General features: G+C 48.0%; 2 non-coding genes across 2 annotated transcripts; both read left to right on the top strand.

Moving 5' to 3' along the window:
• The first annotated feature begins 707 nt into the window (after nucleotides 1-707).
• Nucleotides 708-779, top strand: TRNAP-GGG (transfer RNA proline (anticodon GGG)). Its single transcript has one exon. It is a non-coding gene; the product is annotated as a tRNA-Pro (tRNA).
• Nucleotides 780-978: 199 nt separating this feature from the next.
• On the top strand, nucleotides 979-1,050 carry TRNAP-GGG (transfer RNA proline (anticodon GGG)). The gene has a single exon. It is a non-coding gene; the product is annotated as a tRNA-Pro (tRNA).
• Nucleotides 1,051-25,058: the final 24,008 nt, after the last annotated feature.

The following is a 25,058-nucleotide window of genomic DNA, read 5'->3' as shown; positions in this document are numbered from 1 at the left end:
GATACCCGCGGATCAATTCTCCATGATTTTCTATGGGGATAAATCTCCATAGGGAATAATAGAGTTCCCAGAAGACATTTCCCTCCCCTCTCCCTGCTTTCTGACGACCCTGAAGCGGGGGAAGGGCCTCCAAACCGGGGGATCCCCTGCCCCCACCTGGGGATTGGCAACCCTAGCTCAATCTGATGTGCTAAAAATATGCTCATGAACATTTTCTCTTTAATAAATATTTTACAACTTTTGCTGCTGGCACTGGTTCTCTGCACCACCTAGACCTCCACCGTCTTGAAGACACAATTTTAAAATGAGTGCCGGGGGTGTGTGTGTGGGTGGGTGGGTGGGAAGGAGGCAGTAGGCAAGTGGCTATTCCTCCAAGGTAGGGTTGCCAAGTCCAATTTCTTATCTTTCTTTTAATATATTCCTATTCCCCCCATCCCCTATCAGGCTCAGGGCGGAGTACAGCAGATGATAAAACAATAAAATATAATAAACAACATTTTAAAAACAGACAGCTCAACAGCCCTCAGAGAAATTACCCAAGCTGGCCGTCTCACATCATGATCTCTCAGGGGAGGGACGGTGGCTCAGTGGTAGAGCATCTGCTTGGGAAGCAGAAGGTCCCAGGTTCAATCCCTGGCATCTCCAAAAAAGGGTCCAGGCAAATAGGTGTGAAAAACCTCAGCTTGAGACCCTGGAGAGCCATGAATGGGGCTGTGGCTCAGTGGTAGAGCATCTGCTTGGGAAGCAGAAGGTCCCAGGTTCAATCCCTGGCATCTCCAAAAAAGGGTCCAGGCAAATAGGTGTGAAAAACCTCAGCTTGAGACCCTGGAGAGCCATGAATGGGGCTGTGGCTCAGTGGTAGAACATCTGCTTGGGAAGCAGAAGGTCCCAGGTTCAATCCCTGGAATCTCCAACTAAAAAGGGTCCAGGCAAATAGGTGTGAAAAACCTCAGCTTGAGACCCTGGAGAGCCATGAATGGGGCTGTGGCTCAGTGGTAGAGCATCTGCTTGGGAAGCAGAAGGTCCCAGGTTCAATCCCTGGCATCTCCAAAAAAGGGTCCAGGCAAATAGGTGTGAAAAACCTCAGCTTGAGACCCTGGAGAGCCATGAATGGGGCTGTGGCTCAGTGGTAGAGCATCTGCTTGGGAAGCAGAAGGTCCTAGGTTCAATCCCTGGCATCTCCAAAAAAGGGTCCAGGCAAATAGGTGTGAAAAACCTCAGCTTGAGACCCTGGAGAGCCGCTGCCAGTCTGAGTAGACAATACTGACTTTGATGGACCAAAGGTCTGATTCAGTATTAGGCAGCTTCATATGTTCATATGCTCACAGGTGACAGTACCGATAGGGGAGGCCAACCAGATCAAGAAGAGACGCCCGCAGCCTCAGCTAAAAGCCTGGCGAAACAGCTCCGTTTTACAGGTCCTACGGAAGGCTACTAAGCCAGGTAGGGCCCGGATCTCTGTAGGGAGCTGATTCCACCAGGACGGGGCCAGGACCAAAAGAGCCTTGGGCCTAGTTGAGGCAAGGAGGGCGTCTTTTGGGCCGGGGATGGCCAACAGATGTTGGGAGGCTGAACGTAACGACCTCCTGGGCATATATGGAATTGGGGGTGGAGTCAGGAGACTTTGGGGGTGGAGCCAGGGGACGTTGGGTTGAAGCCAGGAGACATTGGGGTGGAGCCAGAAGCAAGGTTGTGATAAGCATAATTGAACTCCAAAGGGAGTTCTGGCCATCACATTTAAAGGGACAGCACATCTTTTAGATGCCTTCCCTCCATTGGAAATAATGAAGGATAGGGGCACCTTTTTTGGGACTCATAGAATTGGACCCCCTGGTCCAATCATTTTGAAACTTGGAGGGTGTTTTGAGGAGAGGTATGGGATGTTATGCTGCAAATTTGGTGCCTCTACCTCAAAAAACAGTCACCCTCCAGAGCCCCAGATATCCGTGGATCAATTCTCTATAATACCCTATGGGAATCAGTCTCCATAGAGAATAATGGAGTGTCCAGCAGACATTTCCCTCCCCCTCCCCGCTTTCTGATGACCCTGAAGCGGGGGGAGGGCCTCCATACTGGAGGTTCCCTTGCCCCCACCTGGGGATTGGCCACTCTACTCCAAGGGCACACCACTCTGAGTCTCTGTCCTTGAAAGGGCAGCTGCTGTGAGAGCCCTCTCAGCCCTGCCCACTTCACAGGGTGTCTGTTTTAGGGGAGGAAGGTAAAGGAGATTGTGAGCCGCTCTGAGACTCTTCGGAGTGGAGGGCGGGATATAAATCCAATATCTTCATCTACCTCACAGGGTGTCTGTTGTGGGGGAGAGGAAGGTAAAGGAGATTGTGAGCCTCTCTGAGACTATCAAAGATTTCAGGTTTTCATGACTGGTAACATCATTAGGGTTTGTAGAATCTTTTGGGCTCAAGTGCCGTGTTCTACTGGAGAAAGTTTTTCTTCCAGACGTTTCGTTCTCGGCTGCGGAGAACATCCTCAGTGGCGTTGCAGCCGGAGCGGCGCTCTGACCTTCTTGGTTACTGTGCATTGAGTGAGGCCAGGGCTGGACAGCTGCTATTTCTAGGCTGGAGGGGGTGTGGTGAAAGGGCAATAGGTTTGTGGATGTGCCCATTATTTGGTGGGGCTTTCTGGAAGGGTAGTGATAAGGAAACTGGCTGTTGAATGTGACCATTGTTCTGTGTTAATTGCTGGGAGACTCTTCGGAGACTCTTCGCTCTGAGACTCTTCGGAGTGGAGGGCAAGATATCAATCCAATATCTTCATCTACCTCACAGGGTGTCTGTTGTGGGGGAGGAAGGGAAAGGAGATTGTGAGCCCCTCAGAGACTCTTTGGAGTGGAGGGCGGGATATAAATCCAATATCTCCATCTACCTCAGAGGGTGTCTGTTGTGGGGGAGGAAGGGAAAGGAGATTGTGAGCCGCTCTGAGACTGTTCGGAGTGGAGGGCGGGATATAAATCCAATATCTTCATCTACCTCACAGGGTGTCTGTTGTGGGGGAGGAAGGGAAAGGAGATTGTGAGCCGCTCTGAGACTCTTCGGAGTGGAGGGTGGGATATCAATCCAATATCTTCATCTACCTCACAGGGTGTCTGTTGTGGGGGAGGAAGGTAAAGGAGATTGTGAGCTGCTCTAAGACTCTTTGGATTGGAGGGCGGGATATAAATCCATCTACTTCACAGGGTGTCTGTTGTGGGGGAGGAAGGGAAAGGAGATTGTGAGCCGCTCTGAGACTCTTCGGAGTGGAGGGCAGGATATAAATCCAATATCTTCTTCTTCTAAATTGTTCCAGTGGTGACAAGATGTTGGGCAGCAGAAAACAGAGACACCAGGCCTCAGAACTGGGAAGGGAAGCTTGGAGTTCTCACCCTCCAGTGGGTGATTCCATACAAAGGTCAGGTGGTGGTAGCAAGCGGAGAAAAACCCTCGGAGGGCAGGGCTGAAATGAGGCCTGAAAGCCGAAGCAGGCACCTTCTGCCACAAATGTAACTGGATCCCCCCTCACAGGCACCATCCTGGCCTTTTTCAGCCTGTCAGGAACATTTGGAATTCGACAAGGTATGGTGGGGGCAGCAACAAAATGGCTGCCACAAAATGGCTTATAGGAGGCAGAGCCAGACACAAAACAACTGTCGCAGCTGAACTCCAGTCACACAGTGTCTGTCTTGATGCTGTGGTGGCAGTTGCTGCCAAAGGAACATTTTTTTCAAAAAAAACCCTGCCAATCAAATCTTCAGTGGCCAATCAGAAGCCTTGCTGGGCAAAAGCCACACCTTGCCCCGCCCACTTCCAAAAACCACTTGGTGGGCACCAGAAAAGGGCACGCACACCTGTTCCAACTTATATCATTTTTTTAACCAAAGGAACTTCAAATTTCTATTTTAAGTTGACTAGAATTTAAATCCAGGAGATGAATCAAAGCGTTTCCTACAGAACACTTATGAGATTCGCTCCTACAACATGTGGTGATAGCTATTAAGAACATAAGAGAACATAAGAGAAGCCATGTTGAATCAGGCCAGTGGCCCATCCAACACTCTGTGTCACACAGTGACCATAAAACCAGGTGCCATCAGGAGGTCCATCAGCTGGGCAAAGACACTAGAAGCCCTCCCACTGTTGCCCCCCCCCCCCAGCACCAAGAATACAGAGCACCACTTCCCCAGACAGAGAGTTCCAACAATATGCTGTGGCTAATAGCCACTGATAGACCTCTCCATATGCTTATCCAATCCCATCTTGAAGCTGTCTATGCTTGTAGCCCCCACACCTCCTGTGGCAGTGAATTCCATGGATTAATCACCCTTTGGGTGAAGAAACACCTCCTTTTTTCCATTCTAACGCAACTGCTCAGGAATTTCATTGCTTGTCTACAAGTTCTTGGATTGTGAGAAAGGAAGAAGAAGAAGAAGAAGAAGAAGAAGAAGAAGAAGAAGAAGAAGAAGAAGACATTGGATTTATATCCTGCTTTCCACTCCGAATCTCAGAGTCTCAAAGTGGCTCACAATCTCCTTTATCTTCCTCCCCCACAACAGACATCCTATAAGGTGGGTGGGGCTGAGAGGACTCTCACAGCAGCTGCCCTTTTCTGCCAGAGCTATGGCCGACCCAAGGCCATTTCAGCAGCGGCAAGTGGAGGAGTGGGGAATCAAACCCGGTTCTCCCAGATAAGAGTCCTTAACTGCTACACCAAACTGGCTCTTAAGAAAAATACTTCTTTCTGTCTTCTTTCTATTAGCATTTAAAGAGCTTTTAAAATGTGATGGATTCAATTCACACGGTATCAAGCTATCAAACGATATGGTTCATGTTATCAAAATGGAACTTCCACGTGCAGAGGATGTCTACCTCTGATCGCCAGGTTTTGGAGAGGACAAAAAGGGAAGGGCTATTCTCATCCCCCCCTCTCCCGTGAAGCTTCCCAGAGGCTTGTGGTTTTCCACAGTTGGAAGGAAGATCTTGGCTTAGGTGAAATCTCGTTGCCACTTAAAGTGTCATAAATTCATTATGGCCCAAGCTTTTCCAAGCCAGATCCCATTTCGTCAGGTGTGCGAAGCGATAACGAAAACAGGCGAGATGGAGGCTGTGCTCCACTTTGCCAGATTTACCCCTCAAATCTGATAGGAAATTCCAATTTTTAAACCCGTAATTTAGATTCAGCTCTCCTTATCGCGTTGAAAAATTACCGGCTGTGGAAAGCCATAAACGGAGGGTCACTGCCAAAGGTTGGCAGAACAGAGTTGGAATAATGATCATTTTCAAGATGTTGAGCCACATCTGGAGGAGTAAGCCAGATCCAGAAATAGTCCTCGAGTTCTTCTGAAGATGTATTGATCACACCTGGTAAACAAAAGCAAGGGGAGGGGGGAGAGTTTTGCATATGGGAATGATAGCCTATAATTGTTTTTGTTTTGTGCCAAGGAGAAGAGAAAATGTTCTTTCCACGAGAGGAGGAAAAAAAAAAAGAATTGCATTTGCTTTGAACTCTCTGGAACAAAGTTCCCTTTGTATTTAATAAAAAAAAAGCATCGCTATGGAAATGAATTAGTTTACATTTAATATGCGACAGTTCGGAGTAAGGGCTATTAACCTACTTTGCACCCTCCTTTTAACAGAAATAAATTGCGGTTGTATTTGCATGAGTTTGGTCAACTAGATTTGATTGGAGTACAAATAGGCTGTGTCAGAATGAGAAATGGATTCGTTTTGGGGGGGAGAGAAGGGAGGAGCCGTGCGATGAATCGACCAAAACTTGAAGTTAGCTTTCTCCCGCAGCTGATTTTCACATGGAATGACCCTGAGAAAAACTGGCTCTGCCTACGGTCTGGGTTGTACTCTGTGGATCAAGGCTTTGTATAATTACTGGTGTTGCTGCCTAGCTCATTGAAGCATAAGGACTGAGTTTGGGAGACTCGGGAACTATGGGCCCTGCTGTCCTGCTCCAATCACAGCCCCCCTGCTGGTTTGAATGATCCAATGGTGTCCTAGTGTGGGAACCCTGAAGTGTATATAGTGGCCCCTTTGGCCCAGTTCTTCAGCCTTAGAGTTCAGTCACTACCATGCTGTAAATAAAAGAACTTTGATCACTGCAACTACATCTTCTGCATGCATTGAGCCCAGTATAATATAGTCCGGTTCTGTGTCCTGCTGTGGTCTCGCAAGACTGGGAAGGGGCATCCCTAGAAGACCACACAGGAGGTCATAAAAATGGATTCAGTCAAGTAAGAGTTTGTCTGTTAGATGAGAGAGCTGGAGCTTTAAAGGCAGGGGTCCCCAGCCCTTTTCAGTCTGCAGACGTCCTTGAATTCTGGCACAGGGTGTCAGGCACAACTACAAAACTACTGGGGGATGTGGAGCCCACCACAAAATGGCTACCAATAATGGCAGAGCCAACCACAAAATGGCTACTAATAATGGCGGAGCAACCACAAAATGGCTACCAATAATGATGGAGTCAACCACAAAATGCTACTGATAATGACAGAGCCAACCACAAAATGGCTTCCAATAATGGCAGAGCCAACCACAAAATGGCTACCGATAATGGCGGAGCCAACCACAAAATGGCTACCGATTAGGGTTGCCAATCCCCAGGTGGGGGCAGGGGATCCCCGGTTTGTAGGCCCTCCCCCCGCTTCAGGGTTGTCAGAAAGCGGGTGGAGGGGAGGAAATGTCTGCCGGGAACTCTGTTATTCCCTATAGAGATTTTTTCCCATAGAAAATAATGGAGAATTGATCCGTGGATATCTGGGGCTCTGGGGGGGGGGCTGTTTTTTTTATAGAGGCACAAATTTTCAGTATAGCATCTAGTGCCTCTCCCCAAAATACTCCCCAAGTTTCAAAAAGAATGGACCAGGGGTCGATTCTATGAGCCCCAAAAGAAGGTGCCCCTATCCTTCATGATTTCCTTTGGAAGGAAGGAATTGAAAATGCGTGCCGTCCCTTTAAATGTGATGGCCAGAACTCCCTTTGGCGTTCAATGATGCTTGTCACAGCCTTGATCTTGGCTCCACCCCTAATGTCTCTGGCTCCACCCCAAAGTCTCCTGGCTCCACCCCCAAAGTCCCCAGATATTTCTTGAATTGGACTTGGCAACCCTACTACCGATAATGGCAGAGCCAACCACAAAATGGCTACCAATAATGACGGAGTCAACCACAAAATGGCTACCGATAATGGCAGAGCCAACCACAAAATGGCTTCCAATAATGGCAGAGCCAACCACAAAATGGCTACCGATAATGGCGGAGCCAACGACAAAATAGCTGCCAATAATGACGGAGCCATCCACAAATAACTACTGATAATGTCAGAGCCAACCACAAATGGCTTCCAATAATGGCAGAGCCAACCACAAAATGGCTACTGATAATGGCAGAGCCAACCACAAAATAGCTTCCAATAATAGCGGAGCCAACCACAAAATGGCGACCAATAATGGCGGAGCCAACCACAAAATTGCTTCCAATAATGGCAGAGCCATTCACAAAATGGCTTCCAATAATGGCGGAGCCAACCACAAAATGGCTTCCAATAATGGCAGAGCAACCACAAAATGGCGACCAATAATGGCAGAGCCACCACAAAATAAATAAATAAAATAAAATTTGATAAAATAAAATAAATAAAATAGCTACCGATAACGGCGGAGCCGCACACAAAATGGCTACCAATAGTGGTGGAACCAACCACGAAATGATAGGGAATACACACATGGATAACTCTAACTGTAACTCTTCAACCTTTTATGCAGAATCTCTATTGAATAGGATGGTATTATAAGAAAGGCCCAATCTGGATAGTTAAGGTTGCCAGCTTCCGGGGGGGGGGGAGGTCTGGAGATTTCCCACTTTTACAGTTGATCTCCAGGTGGCAGAGATCAGCTCCCCTGGAGAAAATGGCTGCTTTGAAGGGTGGACTTTATGGCATTCTACCCTGCTGAGGCCCGTCCCCTCCCCGAACCCCGCCCTCTCCCAGATTCACCCCCAAAGTCTCCAGGTATTTTCCAACACAGGAACTGGCAAACTTAGTCCAGGTTAGCCTGATCGTGTCAGATCTCAGAAACTAAGCAAGGTTGGCCGTGGTTGGTTTTTTTTTGGGGATGGGAGACTACCAAAGAAGTCCAGGGTTGTGGTGCAAAGGCAAGCAAGGGGGAGCCACCTGTGAATGTCTTTTGCTTGAAAACCCTATGGGGCTGCTATAAGTCTTCTGTTATTTGATGAGGGGAGGGGTAAGAAGGTGAAACACACACATCAACGCATGGAGCTGCCTTGGTCCATCAAGATCAGTCTTGTCTACTCAGATTGGCAGCGGCTCTCCGGGGTCTCAGGGTGAAGTCTTTCCCATTACCTACTGCCTGGTCCTTTTAGCTGAAGAGGCCAGAGGTGGAGCCTAGGACTTTCCGCATGCAAAGCAGAGGCTCTTCCACTGACCACGGCCCCGCAAAATACTAACAATGACATCTCAGATGGTAACTTTGGGCTGTGGATCTGATCTTTCCGGCTTGAAAGAACTATAAGCGAGTGGTTGGGAGGGTCTCTTTTGACCACCCAAAGGGCTTTGTCGGAGGGGTTGTGGAATCTCCATAAACCAAAACCACCTTGGATGCTATGAGAAGATGGGAGAGATCAAGCCAAAAAGGAAAAGTAGCCTCCAGTCCTTATGTTACAGAGATGAAGAAAATGTCCCACAACTCCTGTAGCTTCTTAAGAGGGCTTCTTGTACTTTGGCACAGGTACCGAAGAAGGCTGAAAAGTTGGCAACTCTATTTTCAGCTGAGAACATAAAAAGAGCCCCACTGGATCAGAGCAGTGGTTAATCAAGTCTAGCATTCTGTCTGTCTCACCCAGTAGCCAACTGCTTCTCAGTGGGAGAGCCGGTTTGGTGTAGTGGTTAAGTGTGCGGACTCTTATCTGGGAGAACCGGGTTTGATTCCCCACTCCTCCGCTTGCACTTGCTGGAATGGCCTTGGGTCAGCCATAGTTCTGGCAGAGGTTGTCCTTGAAAGGGCAGCTGCTGTGAGAGCCCTCTCAGCCTCACCCACCTCACAGAGTGTCTGTTGTGGGAGGAGAAGATATAGGAGATTGTAAGCCTCTCTGAGTCTCTGTCCTTGAAAGGGCAGCTGCTGTGAAAGCCCTCTCAGCCCCACCCACCTCACAGGGTGTCTGTTGTGGGGGGAGTAGACTTAGGAGATTGTAAGCCGCTCTAAGTCTCTGATTCAGAGAGAAGGGCAGGGTATAAATCTGCAGCCTTCTTCTTCTTCTGGAGAGCCACTTTGGTGTAGTGGTTAAGTGTGCGGACTCTTATCTGGGAGAACCGGGTTTGATTCCCTACTCCTCCACTTGCACCTGCTGGAATGGCCTTGGGTCAGCCATAGCTCTGGCAGAGGTTGTCCTTGAAAGGGCAGCTTCTGTGAGAGCCCTCCCCAGCCCCACCCACCTCACAGGGTGCCTGTTGTGGGGGAGGAAGGTAAAGGAGATTGTGAGCCGCTCTGAGACTCTTTGGAGTGGAGGGCGGGATATAAATCCAATATCTTCTTCTTCTTCTTTCCGCCCTGAATCTACTGCTTCTCTGATTCACTGCATTGAATTCTATTATTTTGGGAGAAAGAGAAAAAAAGTTCTTGGTCAACTTTCTCTACCTTGTTGAGCTCTAAAAAAGACAACAAAACACAGACAGAGTTTGAATCATAGAGTTGGAAGGGACCTCCAGGGTCATCTAGTCCAACTCCTGCACAACGAAGGAAACTCACATATACCTCCCCCAAATTCACAGGATCAGCATTGCTGTCAGATGGCCATCTAGCCTCTGTTTCAAAACCTCCTAGGAAGGAGAACCCACCACCTCCCGAGGAAGCCTGTTCCACTGAGGAACCGCTCTAATGGTTAGGAAGTACTTCCTAATGTTGGGCTGGAAACTCTTTTGATTTAATTTCAACCCATTGGTTCTGGTCCTATCTTCTGGGGCCACAGAAAATAATTCCACACCATCCTCTATATGACAGCCCTTGAAGTATTAGAAGATGGTGATCATATCACCTCTCAGCCACCTCCTCTCTAGACTAAACATGCCCAGCTCCTTCAACCTTTCTTCATAGGACTTGGTCTCCAGACCCCTCCCCATCTTTGTCACCCTCCTCTTGACCCGTTCCAGCTTGTCTATATCGTTCTTAAAATGTGGTGCCCAAAACTGAACACAATACTCCAGGGGAGGTCTTACCAGAGCAGAGTAAGCGATGCCATCGCTAAAATTAAGAGCTTTCCTGGCGGCTGTCAATGGAACTCCGCTCCAAATGAGATGATTTTCATGGGGAAAAGAAAAATTGGCCATGAATTCTTTTTATTTCACTTTTGGGGGCAACTGTACTTTAGAGATATGGGGAAATATCTACCCACTGATGCTCCCCAATCGGCTGGGATCATTGGAGGAAAGCACAATGGAGAGACAATTGGTTCCTGAAACAGCAGAATGGGAAGCGTTAGGGATTAACCGTTGAAAAACGGTTGTGAGAATGGGAGCACCGCCCCAATTGGGATGTTCCAGGATCCATTTTGTTCTTCCAGTCTGAAGGCATTGCTCCTTCCACTGCCTGCCTGTCCGGTAGATGAAATGGGTGAAGCCCAAATGTTAGCTTTCCCGATTTAATCTCTTTAACGCAGGCCTCTAAAAAAAAAAAAAACCCTCAGCAAAACACTTCGTTTTATGTTTTGGACTCCGGGAAGAGTACACGGCAGGCCATCTCTCGATGACTCTATGGCCGCTGATGCGTTTTTACGAGGAGAGACGCAGGCTGATTTGGAGCCTTAAGAATTTAATAAGCCGGGCGCTCGCAAACGACGGCGAGGCCATGTGGAACGGCAAAAACCCGCACGCCTTTGGAGGTTTCGACTTCATGGCTATAATTCACAGCCTATCTGTTTACCTCTGGTGCAGATGGTACCTTTTGGCTAGCTATAAAGCTGCCTTCCCCCCCCCCCCACCGCCTCTCCCTCTCTCGCCCACCTCTTCTGCTCCATTGTCGTGAATATGAACATGGATATAGCCATATGAGCGCAGATATTGCCAACTGAATAAATATTTGCTGAGATCAATGAATGTTTCCCTTCCCCCTCCCCACCGCGCACCACCACAAAAGCCCTGTTTTTACTGCAGGCACTCAAACAGAAAAGATATATTTTAACTGCTGAGGAAGTAGCCCCTTTCCTGTTGCATGGAATCATTGCAGCGTATATATCACAGGCACACAGCACGCCAGAAATCTCCCTGCCTGCTCAGGCCACTCGCGTTAAACGGCTGCTGCTCCCTGGCGCATACGGCTACCTTCAAGAGAGTGTACCATTCATACCATTGGAAGAGCCCTCCAGGCTCATCCAGTCTGACCCCTGGTCCAAGAACATAAGAGAAGCCCTGCTGGATCAGGCCAATGGCCCCTCCAGTCCAACACTCTGTGTCACATAAGAACATAAGAGAACCCATGTTGGATCAGGCCAATGGCCCATCCAGTCCAACACTCTGTGTCACACAGTGGCCAATATATATATGTACACACACACACACACTGTGGCTAATAGCCACTGATGGACTCTGCTCCATATTTTTATCCAATCCCCTCTTGAAGCTGGCTATGCTTGTAGCCGCCACCACCTCCTGTGGTAGTGAATTCTACATGTTAATCACCCTTTGGGTGAAGAAGGACTTCCTTTTATCCATTTTAACCTGACTGCTCTGCAATTTCATTGAATGCCCAGGAGTTCTTGTATTGTGAGAAAGGGAATAAAGTACTTCTCTCTCTACCCTCTCCATCCCATGCATAATCTTGTAAACCTCTATCATGACACCCCGCAGTCGACGTTTCTCCAAACTAAAGAGCCCCAAGCGTTTTAACCTTTCTTCTTAAGGAAAGTGTTCCAACCCTTTAATCATTCTAGTTGCCCTTTTCTGGACTTTTCCCAATGCTATAATATTCTTTTTGAGGTGTGGTGACCAGAATTGTACACAGTATTCCAAATGAGATAGCACCATCGATTTATACAGGGGGCATTATGATACCGGCTGATTTGTTTTCAATTCCCTTCCTAATAATTCCCAGCATGGCATTGGCCTTTTTTATTGCAATCGCACACTGTCTTGGCATTTTCAGTGAGTTATTTACCATGACCCCAAGATCTCTTTCTTGGTCAGTCTCTGCCAGTTCACACCCCATCAACTTGTATTTGTAGCTGGGGTTCTTGGCCCCAATGTGCATTACTTTGCACTTGGCCACATTGAACCTCATCTGCCACGTTGATGCCTGCTCACCCAGCCTCAACAGATCACTTTGGAGTGCCTCACAATCCTCTCTGGTTCTCACCACCCTGAACAATTTAGTGTCATCTGCAAACTTAACCACTTCACTGCTTGCTCCCAACTCGAAATCACAAGAATCTCCACGATAACACAACCACAGCTAGGGACGGATTAAACCCTGTGGAGGCCCCTAGGAGAACCAGGTTTGATTCCTCACTCCTCCACTTGCACCTGTTGGAATGACATTGAGTCAGCCATAGCTTTTGTAGGAGTTGTCCTTAAAAGGGCAGCTGCTGTAAGAGCTCTCTTAGACCCATCTATCTCACAGGGTGTCTGTTCTGGGGGGGGGGGGATGTAAAGGAGATTGTGACTGCTCTGAGACTCTAAAATTCAGCGTATAGGGCGGGATATAAATCCAATATCATCATCATTATCATAATCATCATCATCTTCTTCTTCTCCTTCTCCTCTAGTTTGGTGTAGTGGTTAAGTGTGTAGACTCTTATCTGGGAGAACCGGGTTTGATTCCCCACTCCTCCACTTGCAGCTGCTGGAATGACATTGAGTCAGCCATAGCTTTTGTAGGAGTTGTCCTTAAAAGGGCAGCTGCTGTAAGAGCTCTCTTAGACCCATCTATCTCACAGGGTGTCTGTTCTGGGGGGGGGGGGGATGTAAAGGAGATTGTGACTGCTCTGAGACTCTAAAATTCAGCGTATAGGGCGGGATATAAATCCAATATCATCATCATTATCATAATCATCATCATCTTCTTCTTCTCCTTCTCCTCTAGTTTGGTGTAGTGGTTAAGTGTGTAGACTCTTATCTGGGAGAACCGGGTTTGATTCCCCACTCCTCCACTTGCACCTGTTGGAATGACATTGAGTCAGCCATAGCTTTTGTAGGAGTTGTCCTTAAAAGGGCAGCTGCTGTAAGAGCTCTCTTAGACCCATCTATCTCACAGGGTGTCTGTTCTGGGGGGGGGGGGGGATGTAAAGGAGATTGTGACTGCTCTGAGACTCTAAAATTCAGCGTATAGGGCGGGATATAAATCCAATATCATCATCATTATCATAATCATCATCATCTTCTTCTTCTCCTTCTCCTCTAGTTTGGTGTAGTGGTTAAGTGTGTAGACTCTTATCTGGGAGAACCGGGTTTGATTCCCCACTCCTCCACTTGCAGCTGCTGGAATGGCCTTGGGTCAGCCATAGCTTGGGCAGGGTTGTCCTTGAAAGGGTGTCTGTTATGGGTAGGTGGAAGGTAAAGGAGCTTGTGACAGCTCTGAGTCGCTGAGATTCAGAGTATAGGGTGGGATATAAATCCAATATCTTCTTCTTCTTCCACACATTAGGGGAGGGACGGTGGCTCAGTGGTAGAGCATCTGCTTGGTAAGCAGAAGGTGCCAGGTTCAATCCCCGGCATCTCCAACTAAAAAGGGTCCAGGCAAATAACCTCAGCTGGAGACCCTGGAGAGCTGCTGCCAGTCTGAGTAGACAATATTGACTTTGATGGACCGAGGGTCTGATTCAGTAGAAGGCAGCTTTATATGTTCATATGCACCCTCCCCTTGAAGACTCAGGACAGCTAACAGCCAATAAAACAACATTGTGTTACTGTGATGTTTAGTGTAATCTCACTCTGCTCTTCATAGCTATAGGTTGGGGAGGCGAGGACTATAAATTATTTGCTGTTCACGCTATTAAATTTTCGGCCTTAATGCACCGTTTTCCATTTCGATTTCACTTCTGTCTGTCTGTCTCTCACTTTTTTTTGTGGAAATCAGATATTGGAGCCTTTTTTGGTGGGAGGGGGTTTGCCATTTCCTCCTTCCTCCTGCCGAAGTTCTCCTCTTAGAATGAATACATTTTTCATGATGACGTTTGCATCGCTTGCATGAAAGTGGCACCTAAACAGTGTGTAATGTACAAATCCTGTAGATGCTGCAGAAAGGCAATAAATAAATCAGGAACAGAGGTATCGGCAATGGGCAGAATGGAACAGGTCATGCGGGAAAACAAATAGAGATGAGAAGTATTCACACGTCACTAAAGAAGAATTACTTCTTCTTGTGTGGCCTCAGTTTGCACCTAACCAGGGCTTTTTTTGAGCAGAAACGCACAGGAATGCAGTTCCAGCTGGCTTGGCACCAGGGGGTGTGGCCTAGTATGCAAATGAGTCACTGGTGGGCTTTTTGCAGAAACAATGGTGTGACCAGGGAGTGTGGCCTAATATTCAGATGAGTTCCTGCTGGACTTTTTCTACAAAAAAAAAAAAAAAGCCCTGCGGCTAACCATCTTCACTTGATGAGTTTAAGGGCAGAAATGTTTACTTGTGTGAAATCTTTAAGTATTTGAAATCTTTAAGTCTTTTGGAGAGCCAGTTTGGTGTAGTGGTTAAGTGTGCGGACTCTTATCTGGGAGAACCAGGTTTGATTCCCCACTCCTCCACTTGCACCCGCTGGAATGGCCTTGGGTCAGCCATAGCTCTGGCAGAGGTTGTCCTTGAAAGGGCAGCTGCTGTGAGAGCCCTCTCCAGCCCCACCCACCTCACAGGGTGTCTGTTGTGGTGGAGGAAGGGAAAGGAGATTGTGAGCCGCTCTGAGACTCTTCGGAGTGGAGGGCGGGATATAAATCCAATATCTTCTTCATCTTCTAAAGGAGGGCCTAGGACCTGTCTTTCTAAGGGACCGCCTTTGAACATATGAACATATGTTCAAGCCTCAGCTTAGGCTGAGTGGGCTGAAGCTGAATCCGGCGAAGACAGAGTTCCTTTGCTTGGGTCGTCGTGGCCCGGGAGGGGAGATCCCCCTGCCAGTCTTTGACGGGGCGCCGTTGACAGCGGCGCACAGGGTCAAGAGCTTGGGGGTACTATTGGAGCCTTCACTGACAATGGAGGCTCAGATAGCAGCCACTGCCAAGTCTGCATTTTTTCATCTTAGGCGGGCGAGGCAGCTGGCTCCTTTCCTGGAGCACGACGACCTAGCAACGGTGATTCATGCTACGGTCACCTTGAGGTTGGACTACTGTAATGCCCTCTACATGGGGCTGCCCTTGTGCCGAACCCGGAAATTGCAGTTAGTGCAGAATGCCGCTGCCCGGCTGTTATTAGGGCTCCCAAGATGGGAGCACATTCGGTCGGGGCTTCGGGATCTGCACTGGCTGCCAATAATATTCCGAGTCCGGTACAAGGTGCTGGTCATTACCTTTAAAGCCCTATATGGCCTAGGACTTGCCTACCTTAGGGACCGTCTCTCCCCACACGTTCCCCAGAGAGTATTGAGATCGGGTTCGCAAAACCTGCTAGTAATCCCCGGGCCAAAGGAGGCCCGTCTGAAATCCACCAGGGATCGGGCCTTCTCGGTAACGGCGCCTCACTGGTGGAACCAGCTGCCGGAAGAGGTGAGGGCCCTGCGGGACCTAGGGCAGTTCCGCAGGGCCTGCAAGACAGTCCTCTTCTGGCTGGCCTATAACTAATTGGCGCTAAGAATTTTTGGATGGAGCCAGAGTGCATTCTGACAGACCGCTGGTTTTTATGTCCTATGTTTTATTAATTTATTGTTTTAACTGTTGCCATGTAATTGTTTTTAAGCCAAACCTATGTAAGTTTTATATGTTGTAAGCCGCCCTGAGCCACCTCGGTGGGAAGGGCGGGATATAAATCAAAATATAAATAAATAAGTAAGTAAGTAAGTAAGTAAATAAATAAATAAATATGAAGCTGCCTTATACTGAATCAGTCCCTTGGTCCATCAAAGTCAGCATTGTCTACTCAGACTGGCAGCGGCTCTCCAGGGTCTCAAGCTGAGGTTTCTCACACCTTTTTGCCTGGACCCTTTTTTGGAGATGCCAGGGATTGAACCTGGGACCTTCTGCTTACCAAGCAGATGCTCTACCACTGAGCCGCCGTCCCTCGCCTTTCTCTGACTTATTCCCACGCACCGGCCCTGACCTCGATATGCATGACTGCTATTTCTATTTTCATCCCACTGCATCTGAAGAAGTGTGCGCGCACGCAAAAGCTCATGCCTTGAATAAAACTTGGTTGGTCTTAAAGGTGCCACTGGACTCCAACCTTCTTCTGAACGATTGAGTGAGCAGAGGTTCCAGCCAATCTCTGATTAGCAGAGGGGTCCGTACACAGAAGTCGGCTACCGTACAAAGGTGACTCCAGGACGAACCAGGGCCCCTTTCTTATCGTTCGTCTTGCAAACACAACAATAAAGCTTTCCACGCTCGTAAGCCACAAAGGACACCAAAAGGGAGAGAGCCAACGGATGCTCAGATGTCTTTTGACTCGCATTTCTTTTTGAACGATCCAATGCGTTTGGAGCCCCTCCGAGCGCTTTCTTTTCTCCCCCTCGTTCTTCAAAGAGGATCCTTCAGAGCGTTGACCAAAAGCTTTACATGCTCTGCTTACTTTGAGGTTAGACTACTGTAACTCACCCGACGTGGGGTTGCCTTTGAAGATCTCTTGGAGAACACACCTGGTCCAAAATGCCGTGGCCCGGGTGTTAATGAGAACACACGACGGGAAACACATCACATCTGTTTGGAAAGATTTTTGTTGCCTGCCAGAATGTTTCCTAGTGCCATTCAAAGTCTGACCTTGACCTTTCACGGTCTGAGACGCTGGTTATTCTGTTATTGCCTTTAGCCTTGGGTGGATATTCCCCCCTGCTATTATTTTTTTTATCAACCACTGTGAAAATTGGCAGATCTGTTGTTTTATGCTTATTTTTTTCCCCACATGGCTCAAATATTGTATTTTTTTTATCCTTGATGCTCATCCCAGGAAATGATCAAAAAGCAAATTATGAAGCGCCTTGCTGAAGGAAAATACATGAGTGTTGCCAACTTCCAGCTGATGATACTCGGTGCTCTCTGAGAGTTATAAATGATCTCCTGGCTACAGAGGTCAGGTCCCCTGTAGAAAATGGCTGCTTTGAGGGGTGGACTCCATGGCATTATACTTCCAAGCCCCCAGGTGTAGTGGTTAAGTGTGCGGGCTCTTATCTGGGAGAACCGGGTTTGATTCCCCACTCCTCCACTTGCAGCCGCTGGAATGGCCCTGGGTCAGCCTTAGCTCTGGCAGAGGTTGTCCTCCAAAGGGCAGCTGCAGTGAGAGCCCTCTCCAGCCCCACCCACATCACAGGGTGTCTGTTGTGGGGGAGGAAGGGAAAGGAGATTGTGAGCTGCTCTGAGACTCTTCGGAGTGGAGGGCGGGATATAAATCCAATATCTTCATCTACCTCACAGGGTGTCTGTTGTGGGGGGTGGGGGAAGGTAAGGAGATTGTGAGCCACTTTGGGACTCTTTGGAGTGAAGGGCGGGATATAAATCCTTCCTCCCTCCCTCCCACCCTCCCTCCCTCCCACCCTCCCTCCCTCTTTCCTTCCTTCCTTCCTTCCTTCCTTCCTTCCTTCCTTCCTTCCTTCCTTCCTTCCTTCCTTCCTTCCTTCCGGCTCTCAAACATCTGACGTTTATTCTATGCAGCTCTTACGTTAGGCAAGTTTGGCCACCCCTTCACTAGACATTCGACAGTTGAGCTGTCTCTGATAAGAGATAAAGAGTCCTTGAAAACACAGGCTTCACTCCCTTCTGCAGGGTGGAAATAGATACTTATGACTGCCACACTGGACAGCACAAAGCAAAGACGAAGCAAGCACGGTGCACTGTCCCCCATCTTAAGACATCCAGCATACAGAAATAGAAAAATGGCAAGGCTCCTTGACAATACACTCATCAGTAGTCCCTTGTTTCCTGTCCTTTGCAGACTCCACCCCCATAAATCCAGGAATAATCCAGAGCTGGCAACCCTATGTGAGTCTGGTCTCACATAGAGAGCCAGTTTGGTATAGTGATTAAGTGCGCAGACTCTTATCTAAAAGAACCTGATTTGATTCCCCACTCCTCCACATACACCTGCTGATGTGACCCTGAGTCAGCCACAAGTTCTCACAGAGTTGCACTGCTCAAGAACAGTTCTGGGAGAGCTCTCTCAGCCCCACCTCCCTCATAGGTAGGGTTGCCAAGTCCAATCCCAGAAATATCTGGGGACTTTGGGGGTGGAGCCAGGAGACTTTGGGGGAGGAGCCAGGAGACACTGGAGTGGAGCTAAAGGGAGGGGGGGAAACGGCGCCAGGGAGTGTGGCGAGCCGCCCCGTCTCGGAGCGGGCGACGCTGCTGCGCGGCTGCCGCCTCTTCTCCGCTCGCTGTGGCTGCTCCTCCGAGATGGGCTCAGGCTGAGCCCATCTCGGAGGAGCAGCTGCGGGGGGGGCGGGGGGGGCGGCAGCGGTGTGGCATCCTTGCCAGCTCCGCTCCGCCTCTTGGGTGGAATCAGAGGGGGGGTGGAGGCGGGCCGGGGGTGTGGCGAGCCGCGAGTCCAGGTCCTAGAAGGGCTCGGATTCGCGGCTTGCCATGCTCCTGGCCTGCCTCGCCCTCCCCTTCTCTGGTTTTGCCTCACTGGTTTGGCCTGCGCTGCTGCTGCCTCTTGGCTGCTCCTCCGAGATGGGCTCAGCCTGGGCCCATCTCGGAGGAGCAGCTGCGGTGGGCGGGGAGGGGGCGGCAGCGGTGCGGCACGGCGGCCTCGCCCGCTCCAGGATCGGGCATCTCACCATGCTCCCCGGCGTCGTTTCCCCCCTCCCCCCGTTTCCATTTTTTGGGGGAGCGGGGGAAGAGGGTGGAAATCCTGGGGTCCCCCGCCAGGGCGGGAGGGTTGGGAAGCCTACTCATAGGGTGTCTCTTGTGGGGAGGGGAAGGGAAAGGAGATTGTAAGCCACTCTGAGGCTGTGATCAGGCCCACTAAATAATGCACTTTCACTCCGCTTTCAATGCACTTGCCAGTTCTCAGAGTAAAATCCGGTTGGGAAGTGCATTGAAAGTGGATTGAGAATCCTTTGGGTAATGAAGGCAGGATATAAATCCAATCTCTTCTCTTCTCTTCTCTTCTCTTCTCTTCTCTTCTCTTCTCTTCTCTTCTCTTCTCTTCTCTTCCCTCTGGGTGAGAAATCCTCATGGTGCAGTGGTTGTCGGACTAGGATCTTGGAGGCCCAGATTCAAACCCCAAGTTTGCCATAGAAGCTAGCTGCTTGATGATTGGTCAGTCACATACCTACCTCATAGGGTTGTTGTGAGAATAAAACAGAGGGCAGGAGCACGGCTTTGGGTCCCCATTGAGGAGAAAGGCAGTGTATCAATAAAGTAAGGAAGAAGTACTTGGGGAGGGATGGTGGCTCAGTGGTAGAGCATCTGCTTGGGAAGCAGAAGGTCCCAGGTTCAATCCCTGGCATCTCCAACTAAAAAGGGTCCAGGCAAATAGATGTGAAAAACCTCAGCTTGAGACCTTGGAGAGCCGCTGCCAGTCTGAGTAGACAATACTGACTTTTATGGACCGAGGGTCTGATTCAGTATAAGGCAGCTTCATATGCTTCATATGTCCATATATCTTCTTCTTCTTCTTCTTCTTCTTCTTCTTCTTCTTCTTCTTCTTCTTCTTCTTCTTCTTCTTCTTCTTCTTCTTCTTCTTCTTCTTCTTCTTCTTCCTAAACTCATGGAACAGTTTCATTGGCTCATCTAACACAGTATCCTCTACTCTGGTTGGCAGGAACACTCCAGGGTTTCAAGGAGATGACATTATTTCCCAGCCTCACTACCTCAAATAGGCTAAGCGGACTGAGCTTTGGGGACCTTCAGCTTACACAAAAGCATATTCTGCCTTCAAGCTATCAAGCCAAGCAGGTGAATTTACCTTCTTCTTTTTTTTAAGGTTCATTCAGTTATAATTAAAATGTAAATAATTTGGATAAGATTCCCCAAAGTTATCAGAGATCATTCAGTTAGACTCCCGAGCCCCAGAGAAAGAGACAGAGAGAGAGGAACAATTTAGCTCTAAGGCAAAGGCCGAATTCTGCACTGATTTCAATTAAATTAGCAGGTCAAGAGGGAACACCTCTGAGGATTTGGGGCTTGAAATACAAAACGAGGATTTTGCAGGATTATCCGAGATGGACCGATTCCTTTTCCCTTCTTTCTTGGGTAGGGATTTCTGGCTTTGAGATGTTCCTCTTATCTGCTTTGCGTTTTCCTTCTGCTCTTCAATCCTCTTTTTTTTGCAATTATCTTGAGAAGTTAAAACTTTTTTCAAAAAACAAAACAAAACAAGGAGGGGAAACTGACTGGTCAATATTGCAATCTTGTAATCCAACAGCCATCCAAAGTTTGGGAAGAAAATGTATGCAGGGTCAATTTATGAATACTATAGGAAAGGAAAGGTCCCCTGTGCAAGCACCAGTCGTTTCCGACTCTGGGGTGACGTTGCTTTCACAATGTTTCCACGGCAGACTTTTTACGGGGTGGTTTTCCCTTGCCTTCCCCAGTCATCTACACTTTCCCCCCTGAAAGCTGGGTACTCATTATACCGTCCTTGGAAGAATGGAAGGCTGAGTCAACCTCGAGCCGGCTGCTTGAAAACCCAGCTTCCAAAGGGGATCGAACTCAGGTTGTGAGCAGAGCTTAGGACTGCAGTACTGCAGCATTAACACTTTGCACCACGGGGCTCTAAATACTATAGACCTTATTGAGAACAAACAGAAGTTTCCTGGGAGGAAAAAAAAACATTTATGTATACGATATGATCACCATCTTCAAGTACTTGAAGGGCTGTCATATAGAGGATGGTGTGGAATTGTTTTCTGTGGCCTCTGAAGGTAGTACCAGAACCAATGGGTTGAAATTAAAGAACTTCCTGACCGTTAGAGAGATTCCTCAGTGGAACAGGCTTCCTCCTTGGGAAGTGGTGGGTTCTCCTTCCTTGGAGATTTTTAAACAGAGGCTAAATGGCAATGAGAATACTGTGAATTTAGGGGGAGGTATTTGTGAGTTTCCTGCATTATGCAGGGGGTTGGACTAGGTGACCCTGGGGAACATAAGAGAAGCCATGTTGGATCAGGCCAATGGCCCATCCAACACTCTGTGTCACACAGTGGAGGTCCCTTCCAACTCCCAGATAAGAGTCCACACACTTAACCGCTACACCAAACTGGCTCTTCAGAGGTCCCCAGCCTTTTGGGCACCAGGAACAAGTTTTGTTGAAGACAATTTTCCACGGACTGGCGGGGGGGGGGGGGGTGTTAATGGTTTCGGGATGATACAGTTGTGCACTTTATTTCTATCCGTTTGGTGTGGTGGTGAAGTGCGCAGACTCTTATCTGGGAGAACCGGGCTTGATTCCCCACTCCTCCACTTGCACCTGCTGGAATGGCCTTGAGTCAGCCATAGCTCTCATAGGAGTTGTCCTTGAAAAGGTGGCTTTTGCGAGAGTTCTCTCAGCTCCACCTACTTCACAGGGTGTTTGTTGTGGGGGAGGAACATAAAGGAAATTGTGAGCCGCTCTAAGACACTGAGATTCAGAGTGAAGGGCAGTGTATAAATCCATCATCATCTTCTCCTCCTCCTCCTCCTCTCAGCCCCACCTTTTTCACAAGGTGCCCTCTCTGGGGAAAGGAAGGGAAAGGTGATTGTAAGCCACATTTTGGGATTCCTTAAGGTAGAGAAAAGCAGGGTATGAAATCCAATTCTTCTCCATCTTCTCAGTAGGTGAGGGAGCCCAAACTATGAGCCCCTCTCCCAACTCCTTTATAAACACAATTAACTGCAAAGAATGTAATAAGGAATGTAGTATTCCATGGCTAGCTTTTAGCCCCCTAGTAATTGAATGATGGATAGAGACAGACGGCTTCCCCAGGAGCATCGGGAGGAAAAGCTGTCCGGCGGAACGGTGGGGAGAAGACGTTTTATTTAAGGAAATGGCAGCACGGCCAGTTCTAATAAATAACCCAGCCAAGTTGACTTAAGCACTTATAATGCCAGTGTCTGTGATAAGCAATGGAAACATTAATATCAAATGCTTCACCGTAAACGAGTACAGTGGAGTTGAGGATGATGTATTGCGCCTCAGTGGTCGGGACTGTGGCATGCTTTTAAAGTGATGCTTATAACCATTATTGTTTTTGGTAACAGTAGAGGGGAGGGAGGAGAGAAAAAGAGAGAGTGAGAGAGAGAGAGGGAGAGTGTGAGAGAGAGAGCGAAAGTGAGAGAGAGGGAGAGGGAGAGAGAGTGAGTGAGAGAGAGAATGAGAGAGAGAGTGAGAGAGAAAGAGTGAGAAAGAGAGAGGGAGAAAGAGAATGAGAGAGAGAGAGAGAAAGTGAGAGAGAGGGAGAGTGAGAGAGAGAGAAAGCGAGAGAGGGAGAGAATGAGAGAGAGAGAGGGAGAGAGAGACAGTGTGAGAGAGGGAGAGAGAGGGAGAGAATGAGAGAGAGGGAGAGAGAGAGGGAGAGAGAGAATGAGAGAGAGAGAGAGAGTGGGAGAGAGAATGAAAGAGAGAGAGAGTGAGTGTGAGAGAGAAAGTGAGAGAGAGGGAGAGAGAGAGAGAGAAAATGAGAGAGAGAGAGAGAGAGAGAGAGAGAGAGAGAGAGAGGGAGAGAGAGATAATGAGAGAGAGAGAGTGAGAGAGAGAGAGAGAATGAGAGAGGAGTGAGAGAGAGTGAGAGGGAGAGAATGAGAGAGAGATAGTGTGTGTGTGTGTGTGTGTGAGAGAGAGAGAGAGAGAGAGAGAGAGTGAGAGAGAGAGAATGAGAGAGATATAGTGAGAGAGAGTGAGAGAGAGAGAGAGAATGAGAGAGCTAATTTTATCTACTAAAAAGGATCAAGAACAGGGTATTTTGATTAGCTGTTGAGTTTCTAGACCAGGGGTATTGAATTCATTTTTTATGAGGGCTGGATTTGACATAAATGAGATGTTGTTGAGTTGGGCAATGTCAGGCCAGACCATGTGTGTACCTATTTAAGATTAGGTAGCAGAGACATAAACTTTATCAAGAACACAGACGAACACTATATATATATATTCCTTGTATAATATATAATATTATATATATAATATTATATATATAATATTATATATATAATATAGTGCTTGTCTGTGTTCTTTATAAAGTACTTAAAACTTGCTTAAAATGTTAGCACTCATTGGTCTTAAAGGTGCTTTCTTTGTATCTCTCCCATGGGATCCAGGGAACTGGGCAAAGGAAGCTCTTGCTCTTTCCTTCCTTCCCCAGGGGATGGGGGGAGGAACCTCAGCCAATGGAAGGAAGAGAGGCTTGGCTCAGTAGCTCTGCTGTGCGATTGAGAGAGCCTGGCAAGGCAAGCTCTTCCTCCCCAAGGGAAGAGCCTCAGCCAATGGAGAAAATAAAGATTTCGCTCTGTAGCTCCTGTGCAACTGAGCAAGCCTTGCAAAGCAAGCTGTTATGCACAAGGAAGCAAGATATAAGGGGAAGGAAGCAGATGACAGCCTGATAGGAGTCCTCCGGGCCCCAGGACCACATGTTTGATACCTCTGTTCTAGACATATGCTGGAAGTGAATACACAAGAGGCTGCTTTCTACTGAATGAGACCCTTGGTCCATCAAGGTCAGTCTTGTCTACTCAGACTTGCAGCTGCTCTCCAGGGTCTCAGGTGGAGGTCTTTCTCATCACCTCCTGCCTGGTCCTTTTAGCTGGAATTCCAAGGACTGAACTGGGGACCTTCTGCATGTTAAGCAGATGTTCAAATTAATTAATTAATTATCAGTTAATTAAGATCATTGGTCCATCAAGATCTCTGTATTGTCTACCCTTGACTCTCCAGGGTTCAGACGGGTTTTTCACATCACCAACACCCCAATCCCATTTAACTGGAGAGGTGGGCAACTGAGCCTGGGACCTTCTGCATCAGCTCTCTACATCATATTCAAAGGTACTTTAGCTTAGAGAAATGTCGACTGAGGGGTTATGTGATACGGGTTGACAAGATGATGCATGGGATAGAGAAGGTAGAGAACGAAGTCCTTTTCTTCCTTTCTCACAAGACAAGAACTCGTGGGCACTCAATGAAATGGCTGCTGGAATGGCCTTGGGTCAACCATAGCTCTCGTAGGAGTTGTCCTTGAAAGGGCAGCTTCTGTGAGAGCTCTGTCAGTCCTCACAGGGTGTCTGTTCTGGGGGGATGGAGGTAAAAGGAGATTGTGACCACTCTGGGACTCTGAGATTCCGAGTATAAGGCAGGACATAAATTCAATATCTTCTACTTCTCCTTCTTTTCCTCCTTCTCCACCTCCTCCTTCTTCTTCTCCTCCTCCTCCTTCTTCTTCTCCTCCTCCTCCTTCTTCTCCTTCTCCTCCTCCTCCGCCTTCTTCTTCTTCTTCTCCTCCTCCTCCGCCTTCTTCTTCTTCTTCTCCTCCTCCTCCTCCTTTTTCTCCTTCCTCTCCTTCTTCTCCTTCTCCTCCTCCTCCTTCTCCTCCTCCTTCTTTTTCTCCTTCTCCTCCTTCTCCTTCTTCTTCTGTTAAATGTCTACTCCCCGCCCTCAAGAAGAGATGGCATAGATTGCCTCAGCAGCCTTAAACAAAGGGCGATGATGTGCCAGAGTATAAACTAATTTCAACCTGACAAAAGAAAGTGCTTTTTATCTGATAGCCGTTCCCTGTATTCCCCAGCTGTAATGAAATGCAATTATAAATTTTAACAGAACAGATGTATTATATGGAAGTGCTTTTAAAAAATTATTAGGAGCAGCTTTTGAATTAGTGGTAATAAAGTGATACCTGCAAATTCAACTTCTTTTGCGAAAGGGGAGGGGGGGATCTTAAAAAAAACGACTTTTCGTTTTGATTTGTTTTCCATGCCTACACTTCGGTCCTATTAAGGGCCTTTCCCCCGTCTATGTCGGACCCAC

Source organism: Heteronotia binoei, chromosome 4 (genome assembly GCF_032191835.1).
Source record: "Heteronotia binoei isolate CCM8104 ecotype False Entrance Well chromosome 4, APGP_CSIRO_Hbin_v1, whole genome shotgun sequence".
Classification (NCBI taxonomy): Eukaryota; Metazoa; Chordata; class Lepidosauria; order Squamata; family Gekkonidae; genus Heteronotia; species Heteronotia binoei.
This window is presented reverse-complemented; position numbering and strand designations above follow the sequence as displayed.